This window comes from Magallana gigas, chromosome 10 (assembly GCF_963853765.1).
Source record: "Magallana gigas chromosome 10, xbMagGiga1.1, whole genome shotgun sequence".
Classification (NCBI taxonomy): domain Eukaryota; kingdom Metazoa; phylum Mollusca; class Bivalvia; order Ostreida; family Ostreidae; genus Magallana; species Magallana gigas.
In genome coordinates, this window is record NC_088862.1 from 31,206,631 (window position 1) to 31,224,064 (window position 17,434).

The 17,434-nt window shown below is 32.3% G+C and overlaps 1 long non-coding RNA gene across 1 annotated transcript; it reads right to left on the reverse strand.

Annotated features, from left to right (window-relative positions):
• Nucleotides 1–445: 445 nt before the first annotated feature.
• LOC136272296 (uncharacterized) lies at nucleotides 446–5,262 on the reverse strand. The gene is made up of 2 exons (XR_010710260.1): nucleotides 4,609–5,262; nucleotides 446–738 (listed from the first exon to the last, which is right to left on the reverse strand). It is a non-coding gene; the product is annotated as an uncharacterized lncRNA (long non-coding RNA).
• Between the last annotated feature and the right edge of the window lie 12,172 nt (nucleotides 5,263–17,434).

Genomic DNA, 17,434 nt, shown 5'->3' on the forward strand with positions numbered 1-17,434 from the left:
TTTGAGCTTATCTGGCCTAATAGTTTTTGAGAAGAAGATTTTCAAAGATTTTCTCTATATATTCCTATGTAAAACTTGATCCCCCTCTTGTGGCCCCTCCCTACCCCCGGGGACCATGATTTGAACAAACTTGAATCTACACCACATGAGGATGCCTCCACACAAGTTTAAGCTTTTCAGCCCGAATAGTTTATGAGAAGAAGATTTTTGAAAAATACCAACAAATTTTCAATAATTCTCAATTATCTCCCCTTTAAAGAGGGCGTGGCACTTCATTTGAACAAACTTGAATCCCCTTCACCTAGTGGTGCTTATTGCCAAATTTGGTTGAAATCCGCCCAAGATGAAAATATGAAAAGTTTACAACAACGACAACGACAAATTGTGATCAGAAAAGCTCACTTGAGCCTTTGGCTCAGGTGAGCTAAAAACAAAATAAAGGAAACATAATTGCATACTTTTATTGAAAAACAAATTTTCACAGCTAACAATTGTAAATTACTTTAAACAGCCATAATTTTGTTTGTTGTAATTTCTTATCAAACACAAACCACAACAAGGCATGATGCTTTCTTAAAGTTCCATTACAGTAACTGTTCATGAATTATCCGATTTAATTTGAATTACTGGTAAATAGTCTGTAGAACACATTAAAGAATATGCATGTGGGTAGAGGTGACAGGTTAACCTCAAGAGCTGAAAAGAATCAACAGGTAAAAACCATGTGGCCACCAATATCTGAAATTTAAAAAATCAATAAGCTGTGTTAATACATGTACCGGTATTATATGCATAGTATTTCTGAAAAAAAAATACACTGACCATGCAGTGTAATTAGTGTGACATATCCCGATACATGACATTAGATGGCACAGGACAGTTTTTTTTATACATTTCATTGTAGCCTGGGGACGTGTGTCTTCGGAACCCTGTAACTAGAATTTCCTCAGTTCCCATTCAGCACAAATATCTTTAATTCACTCTTTATAAGGCCAATCACCAATTTCTGAATAAAATTACTAGTCAAAACCTGTAAAATTTTCTACATACTGGTTTTTATGAGATTTTGACCCTTCCATATTTTGCTATAATTTTTCATGATTTTTCAGCCTTTTTAGACCTCCCTCAGCCAATTCCCTGCAAAGGGTTGACCTTCCGTACCATGTGCATGTTGCACCATCACATGTCAGAAACTTACCGGTGTATAGTTTATAATGCCCCATCCACCTAATTTTCGTGTTATTTACCTTCCCGTCTGTAACTTGCATTTTCACTGTCTAAAGTCAACACAACAGTCATAGCCACAGGTTTTGCATTTTACTTTTGAATCTCATGTACCTAACATATGGGGCCTACATATTGAATATCAATTTCAACAAAAGATATCCCTCTAACTAATGATAATCATTAAAAATCATTTCATGAATTTTAGCAACACTCATAAGCCTTCAAGTACAGCAACTCTCAATTTTACAAAAATATTGATGGGTACTTTATCCGAAACTGTCCCTTGCTACCTTTAACTTACACTAACATTCTCTGAAAAGTCATCTTGTCTTAAACTTACAAAGCTTATGCTATTCTGAGAAAAAGTATACCTCATTTTGCCAATTCCATTAAGGATTAAGAAAAATATGGCCATTTAAGTGAACCCAGCATTTCCACTTTCCTCTATTTAACACAGATTCATAGGGCTCTCCATAAATAAAGCATCTTTAGAGGTCAACTGTTGTTCAACCTCCCTAAATAAGAAACCTTATTCAAAACTACATACATATACATGATATTATCATGACAAAAGCATCACATCACTTAGAAATACCCTTACATGTATACCCTCCCCCTATTTTTTGATTTTCCTAAGAAGCATTAGTTTGAACACTTTAACCTAATATTATGAAACTTGTGGCAATTCTCTTGAGTCATTTCTCACACATATTTGAAAACAACCATCACTGATATTGAAAATTGATCTTTTCTTGATAAATGGATGAAATGTAACATTTTTTTTCACAAAAAGACATGCCGCCATACATGTGATTTCTTGTTTTCATGAAACAGTAAGCTTATAATCATATTTAGTGAATATCTTATTTATTCTGGTTTTTAGTCTCCTTTAAACTTTACTAAAATAGTAAGACCTACAAGTGTGATGTCTGCTCTTAATTAAAATGAAATTCAAACACAACCGGGTACCTGGGGACGGATGAGAATTCCATGATAAATGTTCAAATTTTACATGTTTTCCTACATTTTTGATGCATATATACAATAAAAGGGTAAAAATATGTTGTTTCTTGATCATTTCGAGAGTAATTATTATAGCAGATGTTATTTCAAGGTCAAATGTACATTTACATGTCCAACATGTAATGGTAATGGAGGCAATTGGAAAGAGGGGGTGGCTTTTTGAATTCTGTAAATATATATATCTAAAATATCACTTTTGGATAGGAAGGAGCAAAAACTTGAGTTTTTTTACTCAAGTTGATAACTGCATTTGTCTACATGTTAATTTTATTTGAAAGAAAAATATGCTGTTTTAAAAAAATTGAGTTATATAAGTCAGGTTGCTTAATGTTACATGTATTTCATGAAATCAGACAGCAAAATTGCTGCAAATTTATAATTTAAATAATTCAATTGATCAAAACTCTTTTACAGTATTAATTCTTATCTCGGTAATTAACTTAAGCCTATTAATTGTCATCAGGATAGGAAATACCTACTTTCTATGCCAATTTACTCTAGTGGTGGTCATTCTACACATTGATTTACCGTTACTTCCCTTGTATATTATAGCTAATAAATCATGTAATGACATATATAACCAACAAAATCATCCATTTTCCCAAAATAGACAACTTTTGGTACAAAATCCACTCAAAATTACAGTTAAATGAGAAATCTGAAATACCATGTAGTCTTGAAACTTACTCTAACATTCTCTGAAAAGTCATCTTGTCTTAAACTTACAAAGCTTATGCTATTCTGAGAAAAAGTATACCTCATTCTGCCAATTCCATTAAGGATTAAGAAATATATGGCCATCTAAGTGAACCCAGCATTTCCACTTTCCTCTATTTAACACAGATTCATAGGGCTCTCCATAAATAAAGCATCTTAACCTAATCTTTTAGAGGTCATTTGTTGTTCAACCTCCCTAAATAAGAAACCTTATTCAAAACTACATACATATACATGATATTATCATGACAAAAGCATCACATCACTTAGAAATACCCTTACATGTATACCCTCCCCCTATTTTTTGATTTTCCTAAGAAGCATTTAAGTTTGAACACTTTAAACAAATATTATGAAATTTAAATGCTTCTATTCTGATCAATTGAATTTTTAAGCAACATGAAATTAAAACCATCGCAATTGATACTTTAGTAAAAATCATGAAATTTTAACACGGTGGAATTAAAACGACTTACAGTATTTCATCCGAACAGCCTCAACGTATAATTTTCTGCTACACCATTTTTTATTAAATGAATTCTACTGGGGTTTTTTTTTTTTTAGCGAGGATTTTTTTCTCTTTTCTTATAAATGACAGGTTTTAAAAAGAATATTGTGTTTAGTATGTATAAAATTCCATAAACAATTTTACAAAGCTTTGGATTTTAGTTGCACGATGAAAAAATGAGGGACTGCACGATAATACATGCTCATTTTGAAATTTAAAGCATTGTTGATTTCTTTTACTATAGAGATATGCACAAAATGATGTTGATCTGTGATGCTTTGCCAAGATTAAAAGCATGAGAGAGAGAGAGGGAGAGAGAGAGAGAGAAAGAGATCTGAGGCACATGTAGTAAAAATTATTACATACATTTGTCTTACTGTAAAAATTGTTTACAATGTAGATGTGTTCTGCATGTAAAGTTTACCTAAAATGAATCAATAAAATTCAATATATATAAATGATAAACTAATCTCAAAGAATTTACAATGGTTCTGTGAAATAATCAAATCTTGAGAAGAATGTTTTATAGATATCAGGGAACATTATAACCTAAAATCTGAACTTAAAGTTCTTTTCATATTGCACTTTGTTTTACATGCTCTTTCGCAGGCGATAATCATATATAACGGCAAAAGTTCTAATTTTAATTAGACTGAATATATATCATGTCAAATATATTTATTTAATTAAGCACAAGCCTGTCTGAGTTCTTTATATATAATTCATAAATTAAGTGGAGGTGATATGGTAAAGATCTGCTATATTCAAATATTTAAGGTAAAGTTATCATCATGCAAACATGCACTCTAATTACAACATTCTACTCTTGTGTGCCTTTGGACCCCACCCCTTTTAATTGCACTGTTTTACAGTGTGTGGTGTGTTGTTCAATACAAAATAAGACAAACATAATAATAAATAGAAATTCAAAAGAGTAGTGTGCAAAACATACACGTGAAAATACATTGGACAGATAATATCCCGAGATTTCTCAGACTCAAATGCCCGCTTTTATATTGTTACGCACGTCAAAAGCGGAGGTTAGAGTCAGAGGAATGTCGGATTAGATTGAAAAGTGCACAAACACTTTGAAAAGAAAAAGTCAATACGACATATCCTGTATTGAAACATACCTTTATAATCTGTCATACGTTAGTTGAGCTGAAATTTCCACTATCGCGGTCTTGCAGGCCATTCTTCTGACACACCGCTATCAGCTGTTGTTCGCGGTCAAAACATGGCGACTTGACATGGGGAATCGTACGATAATTATTTCGATTAAAACTAGTAAGACTAATAAAAACTAACAACGTAATTATCGATCGAAGTAAGGAAATCGTTTCGATAAACACTCTGATTAAATATATAAAAAACGAGTTCGGTTTTATGACCTGTACGAAATCTTTTCAGCGGGAGTTACTTTCAGTGGGAAGTTTGCACTATTTTTTAAACCAATAACGAGGAATCAACATTTCCGGAAAAATCAATATTTAAACCCCGATATCTCTGCAATGCAGTATCCGATTTTAAAACGAATTTAAGTTTTGTATTTAGCTTTGCAAACTATACAATATGCATATAATTTTATGTTTTTTTATAAAGTTTTATGATCAGTACGAATTGTTACAGTAGAAGTTACTTTCAGTGTGAATTTTGCACTATTTTTGAAACCAAGAACGCGGCATCAAAATTTCCGGGAAAATCAGTTTTTAAACCCCGATATCTCTGTAATGCATCCTCCGAATTTTAAACGGTTTTCAGCATAAGATTCAGCCTAAAAAGCTCTACAAAATACGTATACGTTTTTTGTTTGAGCAAAAAATCCAATTTTTTAAAAAATTTGATTCGCTTCCGGTTTCGACAGGAAGTGACGGATTTTTATTATAAAGCCTCATTACAGAGGTAAATCGACCAAATCATAACCATTGAAAATTTCAAGCCTCTACCTTAAAGTGTTTTTGAGAAAAGTCCCGGACAAAATGACTTTTTTAAAATTTTAAAAATGACGTAACGTCAAAACGGAAGTGACGTTGTCTTTAAAACTTTAACATCTTTGAGGGACGATAACTTGCTAAAATCTCTGGAAGTTTCATTAAAATCGGTTGAAAATATTTTGAGTTATGAAGCAAAAAAGGAGTCAGAAAAAAAAGAAAAAGTATAATAATAATAAAAAGAAACCGAAGAAAAACAAAAGGGTCTTCCGTTGGAAAACGGAAGACCCTAAAAAGTGAAAAAGAAACAATAGAATAATAGAAGGGTCTTCCGCTGAAGACGGAAGACCCTAACTAGAGCAAAGCTCGTTGCAAAGCAACGAGTGGGTCTTCCGTTAATGTCGGAAGTAAAGCTGGAAGTTCCTGTTAGAAGCAGAGCTCTTAAACCAACAACAAAAGTAACGCATATAAAAAGATGAAAAAATCGAATTATTCCTGGTACGACTTAACAAAATACGAATGATTTTAAGTACGACTTAACAAAAACATTTCCGATTTCAAGAACGACTTAACAAAAAAAATCCGAATGTGTTCAAGTACGACTTAACAATTATTTTTGGTACGAGTTAATTTTACTTTGAACATTACGCTATTTTTTAAACCAAGGAAGCGGAATGAAAATTTCCGGAAAAAACAATTTTTAAACCCCGATATCTCTGTTATGCATTGTCCGATTTTAAAACGGATTTCAGTGTTAGATTCAGCTCAATAAGTTCTACAAAACGCATATTCGTTTTTGATTTGATCAGAAAATTCATTTTTTCGAAAAATTTGTTTCACTTCCGGTTTCGACCAGAAGTGACAGATTTTCATTTCGAGCCTTATAACAGAGGTAAATCGACAAAATCATTACCATTGAAAATTTCAAGCCTCTATCTTAAAGCGTTTTTGAGAAACGCCGCGGACAAAATGACTTTTTGAAAATTTTAAAAATGACGTAACGTAAAAACGGAAGTGACGTTGTCAAGAAAACTTTAACATCTTTGAGGGATAATAGTTTCACATAATCTCTGAGAATTTCATCAAAATCGGTTGGAAACTTTTTGAGTTATAAAGCCGAGAAGGAGTCAGAAAAAAAAAGAAAAAGTATAATAATAATAACTAGAGCAAAGCTCGTTGCAAAGCAACGAGTGGGTCTTCCGTTAATGTCAAGAGTAAAGCTTGATGTTCCTGCAGGAAGCAGAGTGTTTAAATCAATAACAAGAGCAACTTAAACTAAAACATTAAAAATATCGAATAATTCTTGGTACGACTTAACAAAATACGAATGATACTTTGTACGAATTTACAAAAACCTTAACCATTCTAAGAACGACTTAACAAAAAAAATTCCGAGAGTATCAAAGTACTTAACAAAAATCGAATTATTTTTGGCACGAGTTATTTAACTTTGAACTTTACGCTATTTTTGAAACCAAAAACGCAGAATCAAAATTTCCGAAAAATAAATTTTTAAACCACGATATCTGTTATGCATCGTCCGATTTAAAAACGGATTTTAGTTTTGTACTCATCATAAAAATTACCAAAAGTTACATATGTTTAATTTTTACTATTGAAAAACATGAAAAACTAAAACAAGAGGCAAATGGGCCACATCGCCTACCTGAGGAACAATAGGTATGATAAAATTAGCTTAATGGAGTCCCAATACAAACTATCTGGACAATGTACAATAATACATGTAGATCCTGTATAAATAAAATCCATTTCCCCCTGGATACTCTTATGTTTATAATCATTTGTCCCTTTTGGATGATTTTATAGTCATATCACATGTTGAGTATTGCAGTTCTCAAAAAGATCCTTAACAATAGTTTATATATGGGATATAAACCTACATCAAACTCTTAACCTTCTTGTGAGAACAAAGAACTTAACAATTATAAAGAATCATCTGGCTAATTAGTTTCTGAGAAGAAGATTTTTAAATATTTACTCTATATATTCCTATGATAAACTTTGACCCCCCCCACCCATTGTGGCTCAAACCTACCCCCGGTATCATGATTTTCACAACTTTGTATCTACACTACCTGAGGATGCTTCCACATAAGTTTCAGCTTTCCTGGCTGATTAGTTTCTGAGAAAAAGATTTTTAAAGATTTTCTCTATATATTCCTATGTAAAAATCCATTCCCCCATTGTGACCCCACCATACCACCTGGGACTATGATTTGAACAAACTTGAATCAACACTACCTGAGGATGCCTCCACACAAGTTTAAGCTTTTCAGGCCGAATAGTTTTTTAGAAGAAGATTTTTGAAAAATGCCAACAAGTTTTCAATAATTCTCAATTATCTCCCCTTTAAAGAGGGCGTGGCCCTTCATTTCAACAAACTTGAATCCCCTTCACCTAGTGGTGCTTAGTGCCAAATTTGGTTGAAATCTGCCCAGTGGTTCTTGAGAAGAAGATGAAAATATGAAAAGTTTACAACAACGACAACGACAAATTGTGATCAGAAAAGCTCACTTAAGCCTTTGGCTCAGGTGAGCTAAAAACAAAATGAAGGAAACATAATTGCATACTTTTATTGAAAAACAATTTTTCATAGCTAACAATTGTAAATTACTTTAAACAGCCATAATTTTGTTTGTTATAATTTCTTATCAAACACAAACCACAACAAGGCATGATGCTTTCTTAAAGTTCCATTACAGTAACTGTTCATGAATTATCCGATTAATAATTTGAATTACTGGTAAATAGTCTGTAGAACACATTAAGGAATATGCATGTGGGTAGAGGTGACAGGTTAACCTCAAGAGCTCAAAAGAATCAACAGGTAAAAACCACGTGGCCACCAATAGCTGAAATTAAAAAAATCAATAAGCTGTTTTAATACATGTACCGGTACTAATAATAGCTGTGTTTACATTAACATATGCATAGTATTTCTGAAAAAAAAAATACACTGACCATGCAGTGTAATTAGTATGACATATCCCGATACGTGACATTAGATGGCACAGGACAGTTTTTTTTATACATTCCATTGTAGCCTGGGGACGTGTGTCTTCGGAACCCTGTAACTAGAATTTCCTCAGTTCCCATTCAGCACAAATACCTTTAATTCACTCTTTATAAGGCCAATCCCCAATTTCGGAAGAAAATTACTAGTCAAAACCTGTAAAATTTTCTACATATTGGTTTTTATGAGATTTTGACCCTTCCATATTTTGCTAATTTTCCATGATTTTTCAGCTTTTTATACCTCCCCCAGCCAATTCCCTGGAAAGGGTTGATCTTCCGTACCATGTGCATGTTGCTCCATCACATGTCAGAAACTTACCGGTGTATAGTTTATAATGCCCCATCCACCTACTTTTCGTGTTATTTACCCTCCCGTCTGTAACTTGCATTTTCACTGTCTAAAGTCAACACAACAGTCATAGCCGCAGGTTTCGCATTTTACTTCTGAATCTCATGTACCTAACATATAGGGCCTACATATTGAATATCAATTTCAACAAGAGACATCCCTCTAACTAATGATAATCATTAATCAAAGTACTGAAGAACTGACGGGAGTTGATTTTGTCGATGTTTATTTATATTAAAATCAATGATATGTTATTTTGCATGACAAGTACATGTATACGTAGTGTCTAATTTGAATTACGCATATTTTTATAATATGAATTTTTGAACTTTTTCGACTAGAATGTCGAGAAACCTCCACATGAATCATGTTAAATAATATTTGAAGATAAAATTAATTCAATCAAACTATGTATCACTGGTAAAAATATTTCTCGAAAATTGTATGGATCCAAGCAATATTGAACTCTAGTCTCGTTCAACCAAACGCTCGACTGACACCGTAAATCTCCGACAAGGGTTTACGGAGACAGCCGAGCGTCGAGTTGAACGAGACTATATTGAACTCTGGCGTAGGAATACATACGACTACAAATTTTTTTTTAATTGTTCGTACCATTTAAAATCTGACTATTTTTAAGGTATTTGTAAATAAGTTTCCTTGAAAAACAATGCTTTAGCATACATTACATCGAATTCATCAATTATTTTCAAGAACTAAGTCTTGTCCGGAGCAATGATTTGTGCTGAGGTCCAAACACTGTTTCACTTTCGGTTTGTCCGAGTGACTGCATAGGAGAGTTGATTAAAAATCAACTCCCAAAAATCATTTCATGAATTTTAGCAACACTCAATAAGCCTAATAGTACAGCAACTCTCAATTTTACAAAAATATTGACGGGTACTTTATCCGAAACTGTCCCTTGCTACCTTTTACTTACACTAACATTCTTTGAAAAGTCATCTTGTTTTAAACTTACAAAGCTTATGCTATTCCGAGAAAAAGTATACCTCATTTTGCCAATTCCATTAAGGATTAAGAAAAATATGGCCATTTAAGTGAACCCAGCATTTCCACTTTCCTCTATTTAACACAGATTCATAGGGCTCTCCATAAATAAAGTATCTTTACCTAATCTTATAGAGGTCAACTGTTGTTCAACCTCCCTAAATAAGAAACCTTATTAAAAACTACATACATATACATGATATTATCATGACAAAAGCATCACATCACTTAGAAATACCCTTACATGTATATACCCTCCTCCTATTTTTTGATTTTCCTAAGAAGCATTAGTTTGAACACTTTAACCAAATATTATGAAACTAATGGCAATTCCCTTGAGTCATTTCTCACAAATATTTGAAAACAACCATCACTGATATTGAAAATTGATCTTTTCTTGATAAATGGATGAAATGTAACATTTTTTTTCACAAAAAGACATGCTGCCATACATGTGATTTCTTGTTTTCATGAAACAGTAAGCTTATAATCATATTTAGTGAATTTCTTATTTATTCTGGTTTCTAGTCTCCTTTTAACTTCGCTAAAATAGTAACACCTACAAGAGTGATGTCTGCTCTTAATTAAAATGAAATTCAAACACAACCGGGTACCTGGGGACGGATGAGAATTCCATGATAAATGTTCAAATTTTACATGTTTTCCAACATTTTTGATGCATATATACAATAAAAGGGTAAAAATATGTTGTTTCTTGATCATTTCGAGAGTAATTATTATAGGAGATGTTATTTCAAGGTCAAATGTACATTTACATATCAAACATGTAATGGTAATGGAGACAATTTATTGGAAAGAGGGGGTGGCTTTTTGAATTCTGTAAATTAATATATCTAAAATATCACTTTTGGATAGGAAGGAGCAAAAACTTGAGTTTTTTGACATATTGTATATTTTGATAACTGTATTTGTCTACGTGTGAATTTTATTTGAAAGAAAAATATGCTGTTTTAAAAAAATTGAGTTATATAAGTAAAATTGCTTAATGTTATTTCATGAAATCAGACAGCAAAATTGCTGCAAATTTATAATTTAAATAATTCAATTGATCAAAACTCTTTTACAGTATTAATTCTTATCTCGGTAATTAACTTAAGCCTATTAATTGTCATCAGGGTATGAAATGCCTACTCTCTAAGCCAATTTACTCTAGTGGTGGTCATTCTACACATTTAAAAGGGAGTTACTTCCCTTGTATATTATAGCTAAAAAATCATGTAATAACATATATTACCAACAAAATCATCCATTTTCCAAAAAAAAAAACTACTTTTGGTGCAAAATCCACTAAAATTTACAGTTAAATGAGAAATCTGAAAATACCATGTAGTCTTGAAACTTACACTAACATTCTCTGAAAAGTCATCTTGTCTTAAACTTACAAAGCTTATGCTATTCCGAGAAAAAGTATACCTCATTTTGTCAAATCCATTAAGGATTAAGAAAAATATGGCCATTTAAGTGAACCCAGCATTTCCACTTTCCTCTATTTAACACAGATTCATAGGGCTCTCCATAAATAAAGCATCTTTACCTAATCTTTTAGAGGTCAACTGTTGTTCAACCTTCCTAAATAAGAAACCTTATTCAAAACTACATACATATACATGATATTATCATGACAAAAGCATCACATCACTTAGAAATACCCTTACATGTATACCATCCCCCAATTTTTTGATTTTCCTAAGAAGCATTAGTTTGAACACTTTAACCAAATATTATGAAATTTAAATGCTTCTATTCTGATCAATTGAATTTTTAAGCAGCGTGAAATTAAAACCATCGCAATTGGTATTTTAGTAAAAATTATGAAATTTTAACACAGTGGAATTAAAACGACTTACAGTATTTCATCCGAACAGCCTCAAAGTATAATTTTCTGCTATACCATTTTTTATTAAATGAATTCTACTGGGGTTTTTTTGCAAAGAAATTTAGCGAGGATTTTTTTCTCTTTTCTTATTAATGACAGGTTCTAAAAACAATATTATGTTTAGCATGTATAAAATTCCATAAACAATTTTACAAAGCTTTGGATTTTAGTTGCACAATGAAAAAATGAGGGATTGCACGATAATACATGCTCATTTTGAAATTTAAAGCATTGTTGATTTCTTTTACTAGATAGAGATATGCACAAAATGATGTTGCTCTGTGATGCTTTGCAAAGATTAAAAGCATGAGAGAGAGAGAGAGAGAGAGAGAGAGAGAGAGAGAGAGAGAGATCTGAGGCACATGTAGTAAACATTATTACATACATTTGTCTTACTGTAAAAATTGTTTACAATGTAGATGTGTTCTGCATGTAAAGTTTACCTAAAATGAATCGATAAAATTCAATATATATAAAAGATAAACTAATCTCAAAGAATTTACAATGGTTCTGCGAAATAATCAAATCTTGAGAAGAATGTTTTATAGATATCAGGGAACATTAACCTAAAATCTGAACTTAAAGTTCTTTTCCTCTTGCACTCTGTTTTACATCCTCTTTCACAGGCGATAATCATATATAACGGCGAGCCAGACAAAAGTTCTAATTTTAATTAGACTGAATATTTACCATGTCAAATATATTTATTTAATCAAGCACAAGCCTGTCTGAGTTCTTTAATTCATTAATTAAGTGGAGGTGATATGGTAAAGATCTGCTATATTCAAATATTTAGGGTAAAGTTATCATCATGCAAACATGCACTCTAATTACAACATTCTACTCTTGTGTGCCTTTGGACCCCCACCCTTTTTAATTGCACTGTTTTACAGTGTGTGGTGTGTTGTTCAATACAAAATAAGACATACATATACATAATATATAAATAGAAATTCAAAAGAGTGGTGAGCAAAACATACACATGAAAATACATTGGACAGATAATATCCCGAGATTTCTCTGACTCAAATACCCGCTTTTATATTGTTACGCACGCCAAAAGCGGAGGTTAGAGTCAGAGGAATGTCGGATTAGATTGAAAAGTGCACAAACACTTTGAAAAGAAAAAGTCAATACGACATATATCCTGTATTGAAACATACCTTTATAATCTGTCATACGTTAGTTGAGCTGAAATTTCCACTATCGCCGTCTTGCAGGCCTTTCTTCTAACAAACCGCTATCAGCTGTTGTTCGCAGTCAAAACATGGCGAGTTGACATGGTGAATCGTACGATAATTATTTCGATTAAAGCTAATAAGACTAATAAAAAACTAACAACGTAATTATCGACCGAATTAACGAAATTATTTCAATAAACACTCTGATTAACTATATAAAAAAGGAGTTCGGTTTTATGACCTGTACGAAATCTTTTCAGCAGGAGTTACTTTAAGTGTGAATTTTACACTATTTTTTAAACCAATAACGAGGAATCAACATTTCCGGAAAAATCAATATTTAAACCCCGATATCTCTGCAATGCAGTATCCAATTTAAAAACCAATTTAAGTTTTGTATTTAGCTTTGCAAACTATACACTATGCATATAATTTGATGTTTTTTAATAAAGTTTTATGATCAGTACGAATTGTTACAGTAGAAGTTACTTTCAGTGTGAATTTTGCACTATTTTTGAAGTCAAGAACGCGGCATCCAAATTTCCGGGAAAATTAGTTTTTAAACCCCGATATCTCTGTAATACATCCTCCGAATTTTAAACGGTTTTCAGCATTAGATTCAGCTTAAAAAGCTCTACAAAATACGTATACGTTTTTTGTTTGATCAAAAAATTCAATTTTTCGAAAAATTTGATTCGCTTCCAGTTTCGACCGGAAGTGACGGATTTTTATTATATAGCCTCATTACAGAGGTAAATCGACCAAATCATAACCATTGAAAATTTCAAGCCTCTATCTTAAAGAATTTTTGAGAAAACTCCCGGACAAAATGACTTTTTTAAAAATTAAAAAATGACGTAACGTCAAAACGGAAGTGACGTTGTCTTTAAAACTTTAACATCTTGGAGGGACGATAACTTGCTAAAATCTTCGGAAGTTTCATTGAAATCGGTTGAAAACTTTTTGAGTTATGAAGCAAAAAAGGAGTCAGAAAAAAAAGAAAAAGTATAATAACTAGACACGATCTCGTTGCGAGCAACGAGGAGGTCTTCCGTCTGATTTTTAGAAGGAAATATGACACCATCGACTTTGATTTTTGACAACAAAACATGATATGGAAAAAGGAGTGAAGTACTAATGCTTTAATGTATCGCTTTTTATAAGTTCTCTTACATTGCTGTTTTAAATACTTGCATTTCTTCCAATTAAGATGAAAAAGATTAATCATGTTTACCTCTGGTACCTAAAAACCCTAATTGGGTAACACAAGAGGAAATCATTATATTGTTAGGATATATAAACGTATTATACCTAATCTAGCTTTAATAACCATTCACAAAATGGCTCTCATTAAAGGGCTATAGATAAAAGATTTTAGAGCCCTTTGATCCCCTAAATTAAGGGGCCAGCCCCTTTTTCTTGATATCAAATGAAAGGTCATTTAATTCTGAACACATTTTGTAAACAGTGTTTAAAAATTTGTTACCGTTCTAGAGATATATGAGAAAGAAGGTTTTAGGGGCGGATCCCTTATCTCCTTACAGGGGCCGTTTGACGAAAATTTGAAGGTTACATAGTGTTAAAAACATCATTTTGTACAATCATCATCGGTAATGCATTTCAAAATATTTTTCCTTTCTGAGATATGGGTAATTAAATTTTTGGACTTTTGGCCCCTAAAAACCCTTAATTACGAATAAATGATAAAACCATTACATTGCTTAGATACATAACTGTGAGATAAACATATTTGCTTCTATAACCTTTCAAAAATTATCCCTCAGTAAAGGGCTACAAATTAAAGATTTTAGAGCCCTTTGGTCCCCTAATTTGAGGGGCCAGCCCTTTTTTCTTGATATTAAATGAAAGGTCATTTAAATCTGAACACATTTTATTCAACAAATATTTTGAAATTCGTTACCGTTCTGGAGATATGACAAAAGAAGGTTTTAGGGGCCGATCTCTTATCCCCTTTAAGGGGCCGTTTATCAAACGTTTAAAGGTTGCATATTGTTAAGAACATCATTTCAAACAACTTTTGTTCTGTACTGCATTTCAATTTTTTTTTCGGAGATATGGGAAATCAACATTTTAGACTTTTGGCCCCTAAAAACCCCTAATTACAAACACATGATAAAATCATTACATTGCTTGAATACATAACTATAAGATAAACACATTTGCTTCTATAACATTTCACAAAATATCTCTCAGTAAAGGGCTACAGATTAAAGACTTTAGAGCCCTTTGGTCCCCTTATTTAAGGGACCAGCCCCTTTTTCTTGATATAAAATGAAAGGCCATTTAATTCTAAACAAATGTTGTTCAACAAGTGTTTAGAAATTCGTCACCGTTCTAGAGATATATGGGAAAGAACATTTTAGGGGCGGATCCCTTAACTCCTTATAGGGGCTGTTAAACGAAATTTTGAAAATTGCATATGATTTAATACATCATTCTGAGCATTTTTTCTTATATACTGCATTTGAAAATATTTTTTCGTTCGGAGATAAATGTGATCAAAATTTTGGATTTTTGGCCCCTAAAAACCCCTAATTACGTAACACATGATAAAATCATTACATTGCTTGGATACATAACTGTAAAATCAACATATTTGCTTCTATAACTGTTCACAAAATATCCCTCAGGAAAGGGTTACAGATGAAAGACTTTAGAGCCCTTTGGTCCCCTAATTTGAGGGGCCAGCCCCTTTTTCTTGTTATCAAATTAAAGGTCATTTAACTCCAAACCCATTTTGTTCAACAATTGTTTAGAAATTCGTTACCGTTCTTGAGATATATGGGAAAGAACATTTTAGGGGCCGATCCCTTAACTCCTTATAGGGGCCGTTAAACAAAATTTTGAAAATTGCATATGATTTAATACATCATTCTGAGCATCTTTTCTTCTATACTGCATTTCAAAATATTTTTCCTTTCGGAGATAAATGTGATCAAAATTCGGGACTTTTGGCCCCTAAAAACCCCTAATTACGTAACACATGATAAAATCATTACATTGCTTGGATACATAACTATAAGATAAACATATTTGCTTCTATAACCGTTCACAAAATATCCCTCAGGAAAGGGCTACAGATGAAAGACTTTAGAGCCCTTTGGTCCCCTACTTTGAGGGGCCAGCCCCTTTTTCTTGATATCAAATGAAAGGTCTTGTAAATATAAACTTTTTTTGCATTACATGTGTTAACAAAATATTTTTCAGAAAAAAGATAAACTAAGAAAACCATGAAAAATTACGACGTTTTTTTAGTCTCAGTTTTCGGGACCAGGCGAGCTTTAATGCCGTTTGAGCATGACAAATATGAATGCCAAATAGCACATCTATAATTTCTTGTCTACAATCCCTGAAAGTTTGAAGTCAATATCTTTTACCGTTTAGGAGGAGATCCCTGGACAAGCCGACCCTCTGAAAATCGCTAAAACGTCATTATCTAAAGAACGGAAGTGATGTCATCAAAATAAAAAAATATATTTTTAGTTCAAATAAATATCTATCGGATCTGAAAGTTTCATGAAAATCGATTGAGCCATCTCCGAGAAATCGCCTGCACAAAAATGCGTAAGAAAAAAAAACAAGAATAACTAGAGCAAAGCTCGTTGCAAAGCAACGAGTGGGTCTTCCTTTAATGCCGGAAGTAAAGCTGGATGTTCCTGTAAGAAGCAGAGCTCTTAAACCAATGACAAGAGTAACCTAAATAAAAAGATGAAAAAAATTGAATTATTCCTGGTACGACTTAACAAAATACGAATGATTTTAAGTACGACTTACCAAAAACCTTTCCGAGTTCAAAAACGACTAAACAAAAAAAATCCGAATGTTTTCAAGTACGACTTAGCAATTATTTTTGGTACGAGTTAATTTTTACTTTGAACATAACGCTATTTTCTTAACCAAGAACGTGGAATCAAAATTTCCGGAAAACTCAATTTTTAAATCCCAATATTATTGTAATGCATCGTCCGATTTTAAAAAGGATTTCAGTTTAAAATTAAGCATAAAAAAAGCTTCTTTATTGCTTTATGATTAATATCAAATCATTGGTGAGAAAAGAGTTATTATAAAAAGACTAATAAGCCCTTCTGGCCCCTAATTTGAGGGGTCAGCCCGTTTTTCTTGATATCAATTAAAAGGTCCCGCTAATCTAAACATATTTCGTTCTACAAGTGTTCACAAATTGTAAAACGTTATCGAGATATCTAAACAACTGTGTTTTAGGGGCTGACCCTTTAACCCCTTATCGGGGTCACTAACAACAACATTTTTGGTATCATTTTGTTAAGAACATTATTTTAAACAACTTTTGTTCTACGTTGCTTTTCAAAATATGTCTCCTTTTTCAGATATTAATGATCAAAGTTTTCAACTTCTGGCCCCTTGAAACCTCTAATTACGTTACATATGACTTAGGTATGATACTGTATAGATAAACAGCTGTACAATGGGCATTTTTGCCTCTATAAATAATAACAAAATATTTTTCAGAAAAGAGTTATTATAAAAAGACTTTAGAGCCTCCTTGGCCCCTAAGAT